This window comes from Macaca nemestrina, chromosome 12, assembly GCF_043159975.1.
Source record: "Macaca nemestrina isolate mMacNem1 chromosome 12, mMacNem.hap1, whole genome shotgun sequence".
In the NCBI taxonomy this organism is placed as follows: domain Eukaryota; kingdom Metazoa; phylum Chordata; class Mammalia; order Primates; family Cercopithecidae; genus Macaca; species Macaca nemestrina.
Genome location: NC_092136.1, coordinates 69646316 through 69664144, shown reverse-complemented (window position 1 = coordinate 69664144; position 17829 = coordinate 69646316). Strand labels below are relative to the sequence as shown.

Here is a 17829-nt window from a genome sequence, read left to right as displayed (position 1 = left end):
TCACAATCACAGAAGTGTTGTAGGGTAGAGGTAAGACAGCAACTCAGGTCTGTTATGTTACTGATAATTAAGTGTATACCACACTATCAGGATGGTCAAGCAATATTTAAGGAGTTACAGACTGAATGTAGCTAGTGAGGAGTAAAAGGGAGTTTTTAAATTAAGATACACACATTTAAATACAAACAATGCCTGCCTGCTGTTTTACGCTGGCATAAAAGCAATTTTTTTTTAAAAGAAAACGTGTTTACATCATTGTAAAAACATAAACATTCCAAAGAGTTAAAGAATATATTGCAAATAAAAGTAAAGTTAATCCATATCTTTTGCTTTTACACTAACTTGCAGGAAATTGGCATTATTCTACAAAGGGCATCCAGGTCAATTGCTCATCATAATGCATTATTGTTTTTTCCTCTTTCTTTGTCCTCTTGTAATTAGGCAGCATAGCTTCAAACTTGTTTTAAAACTTATTTTTTATTCCTTTCCTCCTTTACCCCGTTGAGAAAAACTGCAGATGTTTTTGTCTTATCTTGAAATACAGCCTAAGAATAAGCTATAAAACTCTAACTTATCCTCCCACACCTTATGCACATTTGTTTTTCTGGATGCTTGTTAAACTTACACTATGCTCATTTATTTTATATATATATATATATATATATAGTTTTTTTGTTTTTTTTTTTGAGATAGAGTCTCACTCTGTCACCCAGGTTGGAGTGCAGTGAATCTCGCCTCACTGCAACCTCCATCTCCTAGGTTCAAACAATTCTCCTGCCTCAACCTCCCAAGTAACTGGGACTACAGGTGTGAGCCACCACACCCAGCCAATTTTTTTGTATTTTTAGTAGAGATGTGGTTTTGCCATGTTGGCCAGGCAGGTCTTGAACTCCTGACCTCAGGTGATCTGCTTGCTTCAGCCTCCCAGCATATATTTCCTTAGAAGCTTCAGAGGCTTAATTCTGACACAACCAGGCACTTCCAGAATTGTCTTCCCAGCAGAAAATGACTCCAAGGCCAGAATTCACTCTTGACAAGTGTTTAACTGCGAGATTGACTGAAATTAATTTGTAATCTGGTTGGGCCCATGATGGCACCAGCTCCTTCACTAGATGGAACAATAATTCAAGATAAGACATTGGAGCAAGTCACAGCACCTGGTACTTCCTATCCCCCCTTCCCCTTGTGCATTCCAACCCCTTCTTCTTAAAGCCCTTGTACCCTCTCCAGAATTTGGAAAAGTGACCATTTTTGGAAATAATTCCTGCCATTTTTACCTCCTGCTTGCATGAACAATAAAGCTCACTCTTTTTCTATCATATCTAACTCTTTTTACTTTTGCTTCTTTCTAGAAGCAGTGAGTAGCTGCACCCTTTTGCTGGTTACAATCTCATATGATGCAAGAGTCTTATTGATTTATTTTCTATAAAACAAGTTCAGATTTTTCTATTGTTGATTCTTTCCTAATATTCTTAAAATCTTTTAATGCCATACTCTGTTTCTCTCTTTTCATGTCTATCTATCTATCTATCTATCTATCTATCTATCTATCTATCTATCTATCTATCATCTATCTTCTCTATCATCCATCTATCATCTATATCCATCTATCATCTATCTGTATCTATCTAGTTTGTTAATTTGTAATTTTCTTTCTCCTGTGTCTTTTCTCTTTTCTCTAACTTACCATCCATAAACACAATATGTGCCTGCTGTGTTTCTGAAATGTTTTATTCCTGTAGTTACTCCTCTTGAGCTTTTGAATTGTTTTCCTTGAATTAAATTACATTTCCTTAGGCTGAATCCCTTGCTTAGTTTGATTTCTTTTTTTTTTTTTTTTTTTTTTTTTAAATTTATTTATTATTATTATACTTTAAGTTGTAGGGTACATGTGCATAACGTGCAGTTTTGTTACATATGTATACTTGTGCCATGTTGCTGTGCTGCACCCATCAACTCGTCATTTACATCAGGTATAACTCCCAATGCAATCCCTCCCCCCTCCCCCCTCCCCATGATAGGCCCCGGTGTGTGATGTTCCCCTTCCTGAGTCCGAGTGATCTCATTGTTCAGTTCCCACCTATGAGTGAGAACATGCGGTGTTTGGTTTTCTGTTCTTGTGATAGTTTGCTAAGAATGATGGATTCCAGCTGCATCCAAGTCCCTACAAAGGAGTCAAACTCATCCTTTTTTATGGCTGCATAGTATTCCATGGTGTATATGTGCCACATTTTCTTAATCCAATCTGTCACTGATGGACATTTGGGTTGATTCCAAGTCTTTGCTATTGTGAATAGTGCTGCAATAAACATACGTGTGCATGTGTCTTTATAGCAGCATAACTGTCTCTAAGTTGCTTATCAGAGGGTTACTAATAAACATACCTGCAACAAAATAAAGTTTTGCGGGAGATGAACAAGAAATAATAGGATAACTAGCAGAGAGTACAGAGGAATTTCTAGATCCAATTAACAAAAAGAGAAGACAAAAATCTTACAAGATTTCACTGAATTTCTAATAAATTGAAATTTGGAAGGTACTTACCACGCATATCAAAGGAGGCCATTACGTCCACAGCTGTTACAAAATGCCTTTGTGCTGGATGTAAGATGTGTCTTCCTCAAATATGAATTTGACCATTCTGTCTTCTCTTAAGAAAAGTCAGAAAAATCTTCCACATCAACTCTCTTGATTGAAAGACAATCCCTGCCCTCTCTTCTGCTAGACTATATACACTTTAGCTTCTAGAATGTCATCACTCCCTGTACTTAAGTCCTCTGTTCCATGGGTCTATTTTCCCCTGAACACACCAGAAAGCATCTTGCTTCCATACCATTGCTTCAGAAGATGATGTGAAATAAAGTGTGCAGGGAATTCATATTATCTCTTTAAGAGGTATCTAGTTCAATCATTTATTGTGTTGCTTTATTTTCTTTTCCTGTCCTCTATTGCCCTCACATATGTTGCAAGACTCTTAGCGGTTTATTTTGCATATAATCAGCCCTAACTCGTTTATTGTTGACTCTGTTTTCTAAATATGTTTATACTCTCACAATACTTTTCTCCATTCCTCTTTTTCTTGAACATATTTTTGCCTGTGTGAGTGTGTATGTGTATTCATTTTTCTCCGGTATCTTTTTTCGCACATTTAGACTCACAATTCATAAATCGCAACATACGCCTGCTGTGTTTTTGAGCTGTTACTCTTGTGACCACTTCTCTTGAACTTTTGAACTTTTTTCACTGAATTTCATTTCAGCTCCCAGGAAGAATGCCTTGCTGAGTTTAACTTCTGTCTCCAAGTTGGCTATTAGTAATTTAATAATAAATATGTTCTCAGCAAAACAAAATTTTGAAGCAAATGGACATGGCATAATGGGTTAAAAATAGTGTTTAACAGAAAGAAAATTCTAGGTGCAATTAGTATATAGGAAGAAAATAAAAATCCTAAAAGTAATTGATTGAATGGTGACTACATTCATGTTTTTGGATAGTACTTACTAGTTTTGATACTATACTTACTAGTATCAAAGGAGCTCAAAAATGCCTATGTGCTATGTGTCTGATTTTTTTTTTTTTCTGTAATGTTAGTTTGATTATTCTCTCTTAAAAAAGGTCATAATGCCCCACTCTTCCTTGACTGTCAAATATCTTTACTGACATGCAAAGCCCTGCTCTCTGCCCAGTCAGGCTACAAATATTCAGCCTCTGTAATATCATTCCCACTCCCCACCCACTTAAGTTTTCTTAAGTTGCTACTACATGGGTCTGTTATCTACTAAACATATATACCATAAAACTTCCTTTTTCCATACTATGGCTTCAGAGGATGATCTGGAATGGGATCTGATCATAATTCGGAAAGAAACAATCCTGATTGCTGAAATCTCAAAATATCAAAATCTCCAAAGTCTAAAACTCCAAAAATTACAATCCCAAAGGGTGAAAATCCAGAAAATATAATTCTGAAAAAAAAATTTTAAATATATTTATTTACAGTTTAAAAAGGAGATTTATTTGAGAAATGTAAAAAGCATAGCAGAACCTTTCATAAGCCACTTTACACAATAAAATATATAATAATAACATACATATTTTTGCAAGCATAAATGCTCAGGTATATACTGACAACAATCACAGGGGTATAATAGTTACTGAGCCAATGAACAGTATACATAAAAAGGTAAGTCAAAAAAGGAAATGTATAATGCATAAAACTATAGTCAGTAATTGTATGCACTCAGCTTTATAAATCGATCATCTGAAATACCGATTTGAGCAACTTAAGTCTTTTGATGAGATCAGTCAAATACTGTGATGAGTCATTATGACATATGTAGTCACGTAAAGAGCTGAGAACTCAATAAATTTTGTCTTCACAACTGCAGATGTATCTAAAGGATATTTCTTCATTTTCCGAGGAAGTTTCAGTGTTTCTACATATATGCATATGTTTACACACACAGTCAATTTTGTGATAATGCATTTTCATGGAGTTAAATTTCTGATGTCCAAGGCAGCAATAGAAAAGTCTGTCCTAGCTTTCAGTAAAAGACTAATTTGGCTTCTGTATTTGTTTCCTCTGGGCCCCTGGCTGATTTGATGGTGCCCAGCAACATTGAAGGTAGATATTTCCCACCCAGTCCTCTTACATGCACACACCAATCTCCTCTGGAAATACCCTCACAGACACATCCAAAATAATATTTTACCAGGTTTCTAGCTATTCCTTAATCCAGTCAAGTCGACACCTAAAATTAAATTCACAAGTTCATCCCTTGTCAACTTAGTAACCATAAGCATCTCCTTAAACTATACTTAATTTCCAAAAAAAGACAATAACAAAGTAATAGTTTCATCTAACATGATGCAACCATCCTGCAGACAGGCGAAAATGTGCTAATCTATTCCTCAGAATTTGGCTTTCATAATTCCAACACTTGGGATTTTAATTTTTGGGAGACTGCATTTTTGAGGTTTTAGATTTGAGGGATATGAACATTAAGAATTTTTAACTTTTGGGATTTCAGCATTCTGAATTATGGTAGTTGGGATTGCATCTTTTGAGATTCTGACCCAAATTCATCTGAAATGAAGTGTGCAGTAATCAATGAAAAACAGTAATTTGTTTCAAGGATACCTGTCTGTAAATACTACTATAAATCATTTTCCTTTAATATAAAAATACATAGAACAGAATTGATATTTTCAACGTTATAAAACTGGAGCCAACACCTGTTTTTTTTCTGCTGTTTGGCATGCTGTGTTTTTTGTTTTTTGTTGTCTCTTTTGTATATTCGTTCCTATCCTATCTGCAGGTAAGCACAAATTAATCCTCAAATCCTTGGTCAAGTTCTGACTCAGTAGTGGAAACAGCAGCAACTCAGTGTGTAGTGTGCTCCTTGATAACGTTGCTGTTTTGTCTCTTCCCTCTAAAGTCTCAGAATCACATATAAGCAGATATCATTTTACTTAGACTAAAATACACTGAATGAATTAAAAGTCACAGTCTCAATTTGGAGACCTCTGTATTTAAATTGAAAGATGAAATGAAATGTATATAAATCCCACTCTCACATTACTTAGAACTTAAGAAATTATAGATTTTTATGAGAGTCGTAAGGTTGCTTTCTTATTTATCAATAGAAAAATAAATATAAAGCTAATATTTAAACCTGATTAGAAGCATGCTGGGTTAGGACAGATGATAGAGACAGAAACTCCTAGTGGTCACTGTTGCTTTCTCACAGATGCCCACTGCAAACTCAGTGTTTCACATATCTCTACCTCCAAACAACTTATTTCAACATGTAAGGCAGTAATTCTATAATTCAGGAACATGCTACCTAAAAACCAGATCCAGGTACAGGATTTTAATTTTTTTCTATGTTGAAATAGTAATTTTGGTTTAGCACTTGGCTGATTTCCATAAGTCGGCAGAACTCTGGACTTCTACCCTGCATTTACATACATTGTTGGACTTTTTGACGAATCAGAGTACTGGCATCCATTTTAATCACTTGGAGAACAGAGTTATACAAAAAGCATGTGAATTACTGGGTTGAGCTGGTGCAAAGGCAAGTAGCAACTGTGACATTAGTAAGCTTACCAGAAAGTTGATAAATATTTGAGCCCACATGTCAAAGTACAGGGGAAATAGAGACAGAACACAGTTACCAGAGTTTTGCTGCTGTGTAAATTTAGCAATTTATCCTCATCTGCCAAGTCTCATCCTGCCTAACAGATGCTTTCCCATTAGCCAAGAAAGCTCTGGGGATTCCAACTCAGAAGAATGTACTTAAATTCCTACCCACCAATAATAGACAAACAGAGAGCCAAATCATGAGTGAAATCCCATTCACAATTGCTACAAAAAGAACAAAATACATAAGGATACAACTTACAAGGGATGTGAAGGACCTCTTGAAGGAGAGCTACAAACCACTGGTCAAGGAAATAAGAAGGGACACAAACAAATGGAAAAACACTCCATGCTTATGGATAGGAAGAATCAATATCATGAAAATGGCCATAATGCTCAAAGTAATTTATAGATTCAATGCTATCCCCATCAAGCTACCATTGACTTTCTTCACAGTTAGAAAAAAACTACTTTAAATTTCATATGGAGCCAAAATAGAGCTCATATAGCCAAGAAAATCCTAAGCAAAAAGAACAAAGCTGGAGGCATCACACTACCTGAGTTCAAACTGTACTACAAAGCTACAGTAACCAAAACAGCATGGTACTGGTACCAAAACAGATATATAGACCAACAGAACAGAACAGAGACCCCAGAAGTAATGCCACACACCTACAACCCTCTGATCTTTGACAAACCTGACAAAAACAAGCAATGGGGAAAGGATTCTCTAGTTATTAAATGGTGTTGGGAAAACTGGCTAGCCATATGTGGAAAACTGGCTAGCCATATGCAGAAAACTGAAACTGGACCCCTTTTTTACACCTTATACAAAAATTAACTCAAGATGGATTAAAGACTTAAACGTAAGACCTAAAATCATAAAATCCCTAGAAGAAAACCTAGGCAATACAATTCAGGACATAGGCAGGGGAAAAGAATTCATGACTAAAACACCAAAAGCAATGGCAACAAAAAGCCAAAAATTGGCAAATGAGATCTAATTAAATTAAAGAACTTCTGCACAGCAAAGGAAACTGTCGTCAGAGTGAACAGGCAACTTACAGAATGGGAGAAAATTTTTGCAACCTATCCATCTGACAAAGAGCTAATACCCAGAACCTACAAAGAACTTAAACAAATGTATAAGAAAAAAAAATCAAAAAGCTGGCAAAAGATATGAACAGACACTTCTCCAAGGAAGACATTTATGTGGCCAGAAAACATATGAAAAAAAGCTTATCATCACTGATCATTAGAGAAACTCAAATCAAAACTACGATGAGATACCGTCTCATGCCAGTTGGAATGGCAATCATTAAAAAGTCAGGAAATCACAGATGCTGGAGAGGATGTGTAGAAATTGGAATGCTTTTACACTGTTGGTGGGGGTATAATCAATTCAACCATTGTGGAAGATGGTGTGGCGATTCCTCTAAGATCTAGAACAAGAAATACCATTTGACCCAGCAATTGCATTACTGGATATATATACAAAGGATTATAAATCATTCTACTATAAAGACACAAGCACATGTATGCTTACTGCAGCTGTATTCACAATAGCAAAGACTTGGAACCAACTCAAATGTCCATCAATGATAGACTGGATAAAGAAAATGTGGCATGTATACACCACGGAATACTATGCAGCCATAAAATAGGATGAGTTCATGTCCTTTGCAGGAACATGGATGAAGCTGGAAACCATCATTCTCAGTAAACTAACACAGGAACAGAAAACCAATCACCACATGTTCTCACTCATAAGTGGGAGTTGAACAATGAGAACACATGGACACAGGGAGGGGAACATTACACACCAGGGCCTGTCAGAGGGTGGTGGACCAGGGGAGGGACAGCATTAGGAGAAATACATAATGTAGATGACGGGTTGATGGGTGCAGCAAACCACCGTGGCACGTGTATACCTATGTAACAAACCTGCACGTTCTGCATACATATACCAGAACTTAAAGTATAATGAAAACAAAAGAGTTCCAGCAGGTGAACTCTCAACTGACCCTGGAACCGAGGAGAGTCATACAGTGCCCCTTAAATAGCAATAGTCAACAATTTGTGAACAATACCTTTTAAGCTTCCTTGGCTCTCTCTGAAAGAATTATGATTATCTCTTCCGTGATTTCAGCACACCATATAAAAAATCTTAGAGCAGTTTCACAGTGTAGGATAACTAGGCCTTTATGTGTCTACTTCTTCCATCTGATTTAACTTTCTTGAAATTACAGGTTTTTCACTTTATAAATTGAGAAGGCTTTAAAAATTTAATTTGAATCTAGCATCTTCAATGCCAATAGTTTTCAACTGGAGGGATATATCATACTTTAGTATAGAGTTTTAGAAAATTACCAATGCCTAAGCCTTATTTCAAATTCATTGTTTCTCTTTACTTAATATGCCATGTATTTTATTGATATTTCGTTGACATATTATTTATATTATTTCTCATGATATATATTGTTTTCACTGTAAAAATATGTTTCTTTCACTGTAAAAATTGTTTTCACTATAAAAATATGCTTATTCCCTTTTAAATATCAGACATAACATTCGCTGTCCTTGAACAAAGTTTTTATGATGATTCTTAGAGATATTTTGTTTAAAACTTCTTTTTTTGTAATATTTTTATAATCTTCTTTTACACATCACAGAAGCAACTAACTTTTTTGTCAATTTTATTATTTTCATTATCAACTATAATCAAAAATTTTACATTTAAAATGTATTAGTAATAAATTATTCATGGCCTTTTAAAGATGGACTTTCTAAAGTTAGCTTAATTATCTTAAAACTGTGGGTAATTTTTTTTTCACTTTGATGCATTTCTGGAAGTTCTGTAATTAGTAACAGACCAGAATTTTATGTTTTTCAGGGCCCATGAAAAAGGACTCTATTAGGTACTTCAAAATTTTTTAAAATAGCATCTTAGGTTACCTATAGACCATTCTCTGGCCTGAGTTATGATTTCCAGGACTCTTTTTAGTCAAGAGGAGGATAGCTCCACTAGACCACTAACCCACAATTCAGCAGCACAAGAATTAATTTTACAGGGCTAAATCAACTGATAAGGAACAATATATATGTGTTATGCTCTATTGTCTTTATATATAATAGGCTTCTCTCTTCTAAGCTACCAGAAATCCATAATAATCTAGTAAATTCTGCTCGTTAAAAATTGAAATTAAATAGTTCAAAAGTCTAGTCGATTTTCATTAAATTCTCAGAGTTCAGAAGTTCTCATTGCTTGTCCTTGCTTTTTATGACGTGTTATTTACAGAGGTTCAGTAAGAACCTGCCTTCTTTTGAAGCATGATACAATTTGAAAAATTGATTACATTGTCTTCCACAATAGTTGAACTAATTTACACTCTCACCAATAGTGTAAAAGCATTCCTTTTTCTCCACAACCTCACCAGCATCTACTGGTTTTTAATATTTTAATTATAGCAATTCTGACTGGTGTGAGATGGCATCTTATTGTGGTTTTGATTTGCATTTCTCTAATGAACAGTGAGGTTGAGTTTTTTTCGTGTTTGTTGGCTGCATGTATGTCTTCTTTTGAAAAGTGTCTATTCATGTCCTTTGCCCACTTTTTAATGGGGTTGCGTTTCTTCTTGTAAGTTTGTTTAAGTTCCTATAGATGTTGGATATTAGATTTTTGCCAGATGGATAGATTGCAAAAAATTTCTCCCATTATGTTATTATCTCTCTGTTTACTCTGTTGGTAGTTTCTTTTGCTGTGCAAAAGCTCTTTAGTTTAGTTAGATCCCATTTGTCGATTTTTGGTTTTGTTGCAATCGCTTTTGGTATCTCTGTCGTGAAATCTTTGCCCATGCCTATGCCCTTAATGGTATTGCCTAGGATTCCTTCTAAGGTTTTTATAGTTTTGAGTTTTACAGGTGAGTCTTTAATCCATCTTGAGTTAATTTTTATATATGATGTAAGGGGGACTTCCAGTTTCAATTTTCTGCATATGGCTAACCAGTTTTCCCAGCAGTATTTATTAAATAAGGAATCCTTTCCTCAATGCTTATTTTTGTCAGATTTGTTGAAGATCAGATGGTGGTAGGTGTATGGTCTTATTTCTGGACTCTCTATTCCATTCCATTGGTTTATGTGTCTATTCTTGTACCAGTATTATGGAAGACAGTGTGGTGATTCCTCAAAGACCTAGAGGCAAAAATATCATTTGACCCAGCAATCCAGTTACTTGGTATATACCTAAAGGAATATAAATTATTCTATTATACATATACATGCACACATATGTTCATTGCAGTACTATTCATAATAGTAAAAACATGGAATCAACCTAAATGCCCAACAATGATAGACTGGATAAAGAAACTGTAGTACATATATACCATGGAATACTATGCAGCTATAAAATGAATGAAATCATGTCCTTTTCAGGGACAAGGATGGAGCTAGAGACCATTATCGTTAGCAAATTATCACAGGAACAGAAAACCAAATACTTTATGTTCACACTTATAAGTGGAGGCTGAATTATGAGAACACATGGACACATGCATGGGAACAACACCTACTGGGACCTGCTGGAGAGTGGCGGGGTGAGAGGAGGGAAAGAATTATGAAGAATAGCTAATGGATGTTGGGCTTAACACTTAGGTGATGGAATGATCTGTGTAGCAAACCACCGTGGTACACATGTATCTGCGTAACAAACCTGTCCACATACTGCAAATATACCGCTGAATTGAAAATTAAAGTTGATTACCCAACAAAGGCCTTACCTGGAGTATCACATCCTGGAGAATGTTTAATCAGGTATGACCAGCCTCTTTTAAGGAACTATAGTTGACTTTATGGATCCAATGCTGACAAAGCTCTCCCAAGTAAACTGGCCTCTTATCTGGCCTATGTGGTCTAGCCCTTAGAAGTGCTAAGAAAGATCACATCCTAGTAGGCCAAGATCCTTGGGGTATTTTGTGGACTTTGAGAAAAGAAAATATTACACTAAATTATAGTTACCTAAAGGAGTAATTTGATGAAAAGAGTTCTTGAACTAGGATTTCTAGACTAGGTACAGGATATAAAAGTAGCTTTTAAATGTCCAATTTTAGATTCCTTATTACAATTTATAAGAAGGAAAAATTAGCATTTTTCCTTTCTTTACATAGATAATGAGGCCAAGGTTAATGAAAGTATTGTTTTGTGCTCAAGATTAATCTTTCTTTGAGATGATTTTTTAAATAATAACTAGAGACTACAGGGAAAAAGTTGTGTTTTGATGGAAAAGTATGCATTGTTTAAAGCACAACCTTCTGGGTTATCTGATTCCAAATAGATGGGGAATATGTTCTTTCATTGCCTTTGAGATATTTTACAACTCTGTAAATTTTATTGATTAACAGAAATCAAAGTAATTCATGTATGGAGACATGCAAATAAATTCTGTCTCATAGAGGTTCAATGGACTTCCTTCTACTGTGGAAGCATCCATTCCTATACTTATGTGCAAACTCACGTCAACATTCCTCCTATGACTATGTCTGTTCTGTGAATTCTCCTTCTAAGTAGTTGTAGCATTTGCCACATTCCCCACTTAAAAATAAATTAAATGAGAACACCTTTAATGGATGTTTATTTTATACCTGTGTGAGCACCATGATTTTGCTTTTTTGTAAAAATTAAAGGATTTACATTCTTGAATGGGAGAGAGAAAACAATATGTACAGTATAATGACTTATGCATTAGTGTTAAAAATTATTCATGACACTTTTTAGGAAACCTTAAGGAAGACTTTATTCATAGAGACTATGACAATAGCTATGGGGGTGACTACCACAATGTGCTGTTACAATAGGGAAAAGAGATTAGTCTCAACAAATACAGAAGGAAAGGTAGGAATTTATAGCCAAAAACAGAGCAGTGATGGGCAGGAGGAGTTGGTGGGTGGAATATTACTAATAGGAAACATCAGGGGTATGGGTGTACTCTGGCCACACTGCCCTAAGAGCTTGCCACTGCCATCCTCACTCCACTATCCACCAGGGTGATTACACATCATCAGGGGAATGGTGGAGGATGAGGTACCTGATTCAGTATCTCAGGTGATTAGATATGGAGGGTGAACTGTTCAGGTTAAACTGATTTAGCAAGATTCTTGCTAAATTGAACAATACAGAGATAAACACAGAAACCCTAAAGTTGAGGCTAGCTAAGAAGAGAGTTCAGAGATGGCTGAGTAGAGCTTGGTCAAGGTGAGAATCTCTGTCATCAACCCTCTTGTTCAAGGAAATGAAAGAGATTCTTCTTTAGTGTGAACAATGTTAGTTCGTTTTCTTATTCAGTCATCTTTTTTTCATCAAGGAAAACCTGTCTTATCCGTTACAATGTTAGTCCATTTTATTCATTAGGGACAAGCTGTCTTATCTGTTGAGACTTTGTAGTCAAGGATATTTGCTGGATGGTGCAAGCTCTCAGGCCTTTAATGAAGGGAATTGTTGTGAAAGTTTTTTAAAGAGATCGATAGTTGAAAACCTAGCATCTGAGTTCAGAGGGCAGCTAGTGGGATTCTACCTGTTGAGCTCAAAGTAACTTTAGATGATGGAGTGAGGATGGCAGTGGCAATATGACTAAAGGTTTTGTTTGCAGTTTGAAGGCCTCTAGTGATAGAGTCAGGTGATTCGGTAAATTTCTGAGTGGTTCACACACCAGCAGGCAAGAAGATATACTATGAAGTTTATAACAAGTTTTCCAACTTCAGCTTAAAAGGTTTGGTGAAAGGATAGTTTCATTCTCAGTAATGCCAAGTCAGAAGGGTAGAAGAAAAATTGGAAATATTGATTGGAAGAGTTGTAGTCAGATTTTAAAAGAAAGTAAAAGTGGTACTCAATAAGGGTGTACTGTACTTTTCCAGTGAAACAAAATTACTCTTTATATTCAGCTCTCTTTCTTAATTACCAAAAAAGTCTGGTCTCATTAGCTTTGGCTTAATTATTTATGTAAGTGCAGCAAGAATGGCAATTAACTGCAAAGGCCTTACAGGTTTCCTTTGCTGCAACTTTTCATAAGAATCTGAAATTTGATTTTAAATACTCTTTCAAGGTCAAACAGTCAAGCCAAGAACTTACCACCAAAGTTCATTTGCAATACCTAGAGATTTGTGTGAATTTAATCTCTTCTTGAGGTCTCAAAGATATTCTGAGGTTCCTGCACCCATCAGAAAGTGAACTTGTTTACCTGCATTTAAAACTGGGAACTGTGTAAGCCAGGTGTCAGGCTGTTTTTTTCCTAGAAGGCTTTATTAGGCTTTGGCTTCATAAAGTCAACCTTGCTTCCTTAAATTTGATTCTAAGCACATCATTCTCAAACATAATATTATAACCAAAACTTCGGTAATAAAATCAGTGTTTTCAATTGTGTCCTGTTACAGATTCTTTTTGAACTTATCTGATAACTATTTTACACAGATAGAAGAATATTCAATAAAAGTTTCAAAATTCTGAAGGGATAAGGTAGGGAGAAAAGAAAAATGTTTCATATTTGTTTACAGCATATAATCTACTAAATTTCTGTAACTTACATATTGCTTGAGACAAAAGGGTAAGGGGCTTCTTTTATTCAGAAAATAGGACATTGAAGAATCAACAGTGTTTCAAAACAAAACCCATTCTTTATGAATTCATTCAGTCCCATGTAATATATTTTGTTTTGCTTGGTTTTATGTTAGCAGTTTCATGAACCCATTCAATTCTAAAGAGCCAATAAGAGTTAATTTGACAAGATATTTGGTTGCTTCTGTGACACTCAACAAAAATAATAACTGGAATTACTGCTGATAGCATTATATTAGGGCATATCGTAAATAGAAAAATAATTCATAAATTTCTCTTTACATGATTTCAGAAATAATAACATTTTGACAATACAAATATAACCTAGGAAAGATTAATTATCTTTTTTATTTGACAATGTTTCCATGAAATTTAGCAAGTAAAATAAACCAAATTATTTTTTAACTTTTCTCTTTCCATGGTGAAAGAACAAATCTTTTGAGAGTTTTCAGAGGCCCTCTGGGAAATCTCAAGATCAATTCAAGAACAGGAAGATTTCATTTAGGATTTGATTTTGGAAAGGCAACATTTTCAAAAAATTTTTTTAAAAAAAGCTCTTTTAAAAATGAGAAGTCTTGATTCTCTTAAATAATTAATTATTTTCTTAAAATAATCTCTTAAATAGTCTTTATCATAGCATAAATATTAGGATAAAATGCAGCAAACTATTCTGATAAGACATAGAACTTTGGTTTTCTAGTAGATTACTAAAATGGTACAGAAAAACACTTTTACAATTTTTTATTAACAGCAGACAAATAATCCATGAAACTTTGTCATTTTTGTTTTGCATCTGTATTAAAGATAATTAAAGACATTAAAGATAATTAATAAAAATAGATCCACTTACATATTTAGTTAACTTGACCACACATAAAATTCCTGTTTACAAACAATCTATACTCTTAAAAAATATCCATGTGAGTTTTCCTTTTCTCATTCAGGAATGCTTGGTCATACTTTAGAATGAAATTACTTTAGGGTAAAATTGCCTTTTTTTCCCCTAAACAACATCATATCTTTCATACTTCATACTTTTTCTTCTTGAAAACACACTGGACTTTCCTTAAATGTTTTTTAAATGAGTTTTTCCCTTATTATTTTTAGTAGTTTTGTCCACATACATTGATTATAACATTTAACCATCAGTTTCTTTCATTACAGAGAAAACTATAATAAGAAATAGACAAATATGAATTGTCATAAGCCCAGATTTGGTAATAGGATTGCAAATTTATTAGTACACAATTTCACAATTTCTAGAGGCATATACTTACTCATAGATCAATTTTTCAATGTGGCAAAAACATGTTTACTAACGAATTCAAATATATGTAACTTCTATAAAACATATAAAAATAGGATGCCAAAAGAGTGTAAACTTAAACTTATGCTTAGTAATGAATATTGTACTAGTTCATCTTATTAGAAATGACTTAGATACTTAACAAATATCTATTATTAATGAAGCAGCCTAACATTAAGGTTGCAAGTTACTAAAATATTCTGGAAATTGTTTCAAGGTAGACATAACACCGAACAAAGCCAGCCATTATCTCATATCTCAAGTAATTTACCTGCTAACTTTTTTTATGTGGCAGGCATGTTAGGTAAACATTACAAAAGTAGAAACCTAAAAAGTTAGATACATTTTCATTTGTTTTACTGCTGTGGTTGACACACATAAAATATTTATATTAAACAATTAATTTTAATTGCATCTTTACTCATGTTCCTAAGTTGAATGATTTTCATAATCTTAAACATCCAGTAGATATACTATTACCTTACTCAGCTTTTAAACCCAAGTAAAGTAAAATGTATGCTTTTTATTATGCTTAATGCTGATAACTCAGAAGATATAAGGGTTTTCATTAAGCAAACATTATTAAAATAGGCTCACTTACCACATATTTGCCTATGTCAAGCAAATTTGAAAATAATTTTATTTAGGTTTTTTTCTGGAAATTTTAGGAATATTTAATTTATAGGCACTCACTAATCTGGATGCCAATTTGAATAAAGTTCCTTTAAGGTATTTTATAAACTAATTCGGTAATACTACCCAGAAGTAGAAAAATATTACATCTACATAACATGTTTACATGAATGCATATACATTTGATTTTAAAATTCTTAGCTACGAGTTAGTAAAGCATAGTAATACAAAACTGACTGGTCTATATAAAGTAGTTCTTATCTTTAATACACTTTATATTTCTGTCCAAATAGTATTTTTGACAAAAATTGAATAAATTGAAGTTACTGACTCAATAAGGTCTAAATCTTTTTTTAAACCAATATTTATGGGGAATTTTTATGATTCTCTTTTGTCCTGATAGGTAATCTGACAGAAGTTGTGGGCTACCTTTTAGGCAAGTGTCTGAGGAAACATCAAGCAGTCATCTGGCTGTTTCCAAAGCTCCTCTGAATGGATAAAGTATCCAGTCTATTTTCAGTTAGCCCTTTCCCTGTCTTTCTGCCTCAGATGATTGCTGTTTGGGGTTCCCGGGTGCCTTGAAAGCTCTTGATGTGTATAGGGAGTTCAAGTGAGTATAGAGAAGTGAGCTGCTTAAGCTGAGGTTTATTGTGGAGGCTGCGGTGAGGCTGTTCTGGGGATGGAGGTGCCAGGTGGGCCAGTCATCAGTCTCCTCAGGGGAAAGTGCTGGTGCACAGTGGTTCCTTCTTGGTATTAAGTGAGGTCATCTTCAGTGATAGTGATGAGACCAAACAGGTCGGTCCTTGGGCCCTTGGAAGTGCATTTATGGTGGTGGCTGTGGCACTGGCAGACCTAGGAAAGATTGTCCTCAGGTCATCAGGCATTGTGCACAGGTACCAGTGGTGGTGGTATCAGCGATGGCCCTAGATGGGCTGATTCTCGGGCCCCTCAGGGGCTTATGGTGCTGGTGCCACCCTGCTCTCAAAATGGTGCCCTGATGCAACAGCGTGTGTCCTGGGGTGAAGGGAGTGAATAGACTTGGTGGTACATACAGTCAGCAAATATTCAAGAAGGGAATTTCAATTGACTGAGAAATTCTCATTAGGAAAAGAAGAATCAAATGGAAGTAATAAAACATTCTCACACACCGTCATGAAAAAAATTCCAGCCCACAAATCAGGAAATAAATTTTAATCAAAATTAGGATCCAGGAAGAACATATACCCCAAAAGTTGAGGAATAATCCCTACTCAAGACAGAGCCAGGAAGAAAGACTTCCAGCCTACCAGTTACCTGTCAAACAGAGAAGCCTGAACCTGGGCCTCTAACTCAGTTCCTGCTTACCTGGGATTGTAGCACAGCTTCTTGAGTACACACAAAACCTTAAGAATCAAATCTGTCCTTACGATTGTTCAATGGGCTGTCAAAAGTGTGTACATACGGTCCTGAGTGAAAAGTCTGGGGGTCCAATGATTAATGTGATCCTGAATCATGGCACCTCAGTTACTTTTGATGCTTAAAGAACAGTAAGAAAAACTTTATTAACAGAGAGTAACATGATATGTACAGAGGTTTGTTGTAGGGGAGAGAGATTGGGCTCAACTCTAAATAAACAGTGAAAAGCAAGAATTTATGGATAAGGAGTAAGGTTGGGGCATAGGTTACTAAGTGGAAAATTATTAAAAGGAAACATCAAGAGTAGGGAAGACTCTGGCTCACCTGACATTCCTAGTGTTTTGTGTTGCTGTAAAGGAAAATATCTCAGTCTGTGTACTTTATAGCAAAATGGGTTTATTTGGCTCACAGTTCTGCAGACTGTACAAGAAGCATGATACCAATATCTGGTTCTGGCGGGATCCTCAGAAAGTCTCTACTCATTGGTAGAAGGAGAAAGGGAGAAGGTATCACATGGCAAGAGGAAGGAAGCAAGATAAAACGAAAGAGGAAGAAGTAGCCAAGCTCTTTTGTTAACAGCCAGATCTCACAGGAACGTAGAGTGAGAACTCACTCAGTCCTGCAAGAATGGTACCATGCCCTTCATGAGGGATTCACCCATGTGACACAAACAACTCCACACTAGGGCCCATCTCCAACACTGGGGATTAAATTTTAACATGAGATTTGCAGGGGACAAATGTCCAAA

At 35.2% G+C, this 17829-nt stretch overlaps 1 protein-coding gene across 2 annotated transcripts in view; it reads left to right on the top strand.

Moving 5' to 3' along the window:
• LOC105468643 (matrix metallopeptidase 26) overlaps positions 1 to 17829 on the top strand; it is a 363923-nt gene that overhangs the window by 326423 nt on the left and 19671 nt on the right. The window lies entirely within an intron of this gene.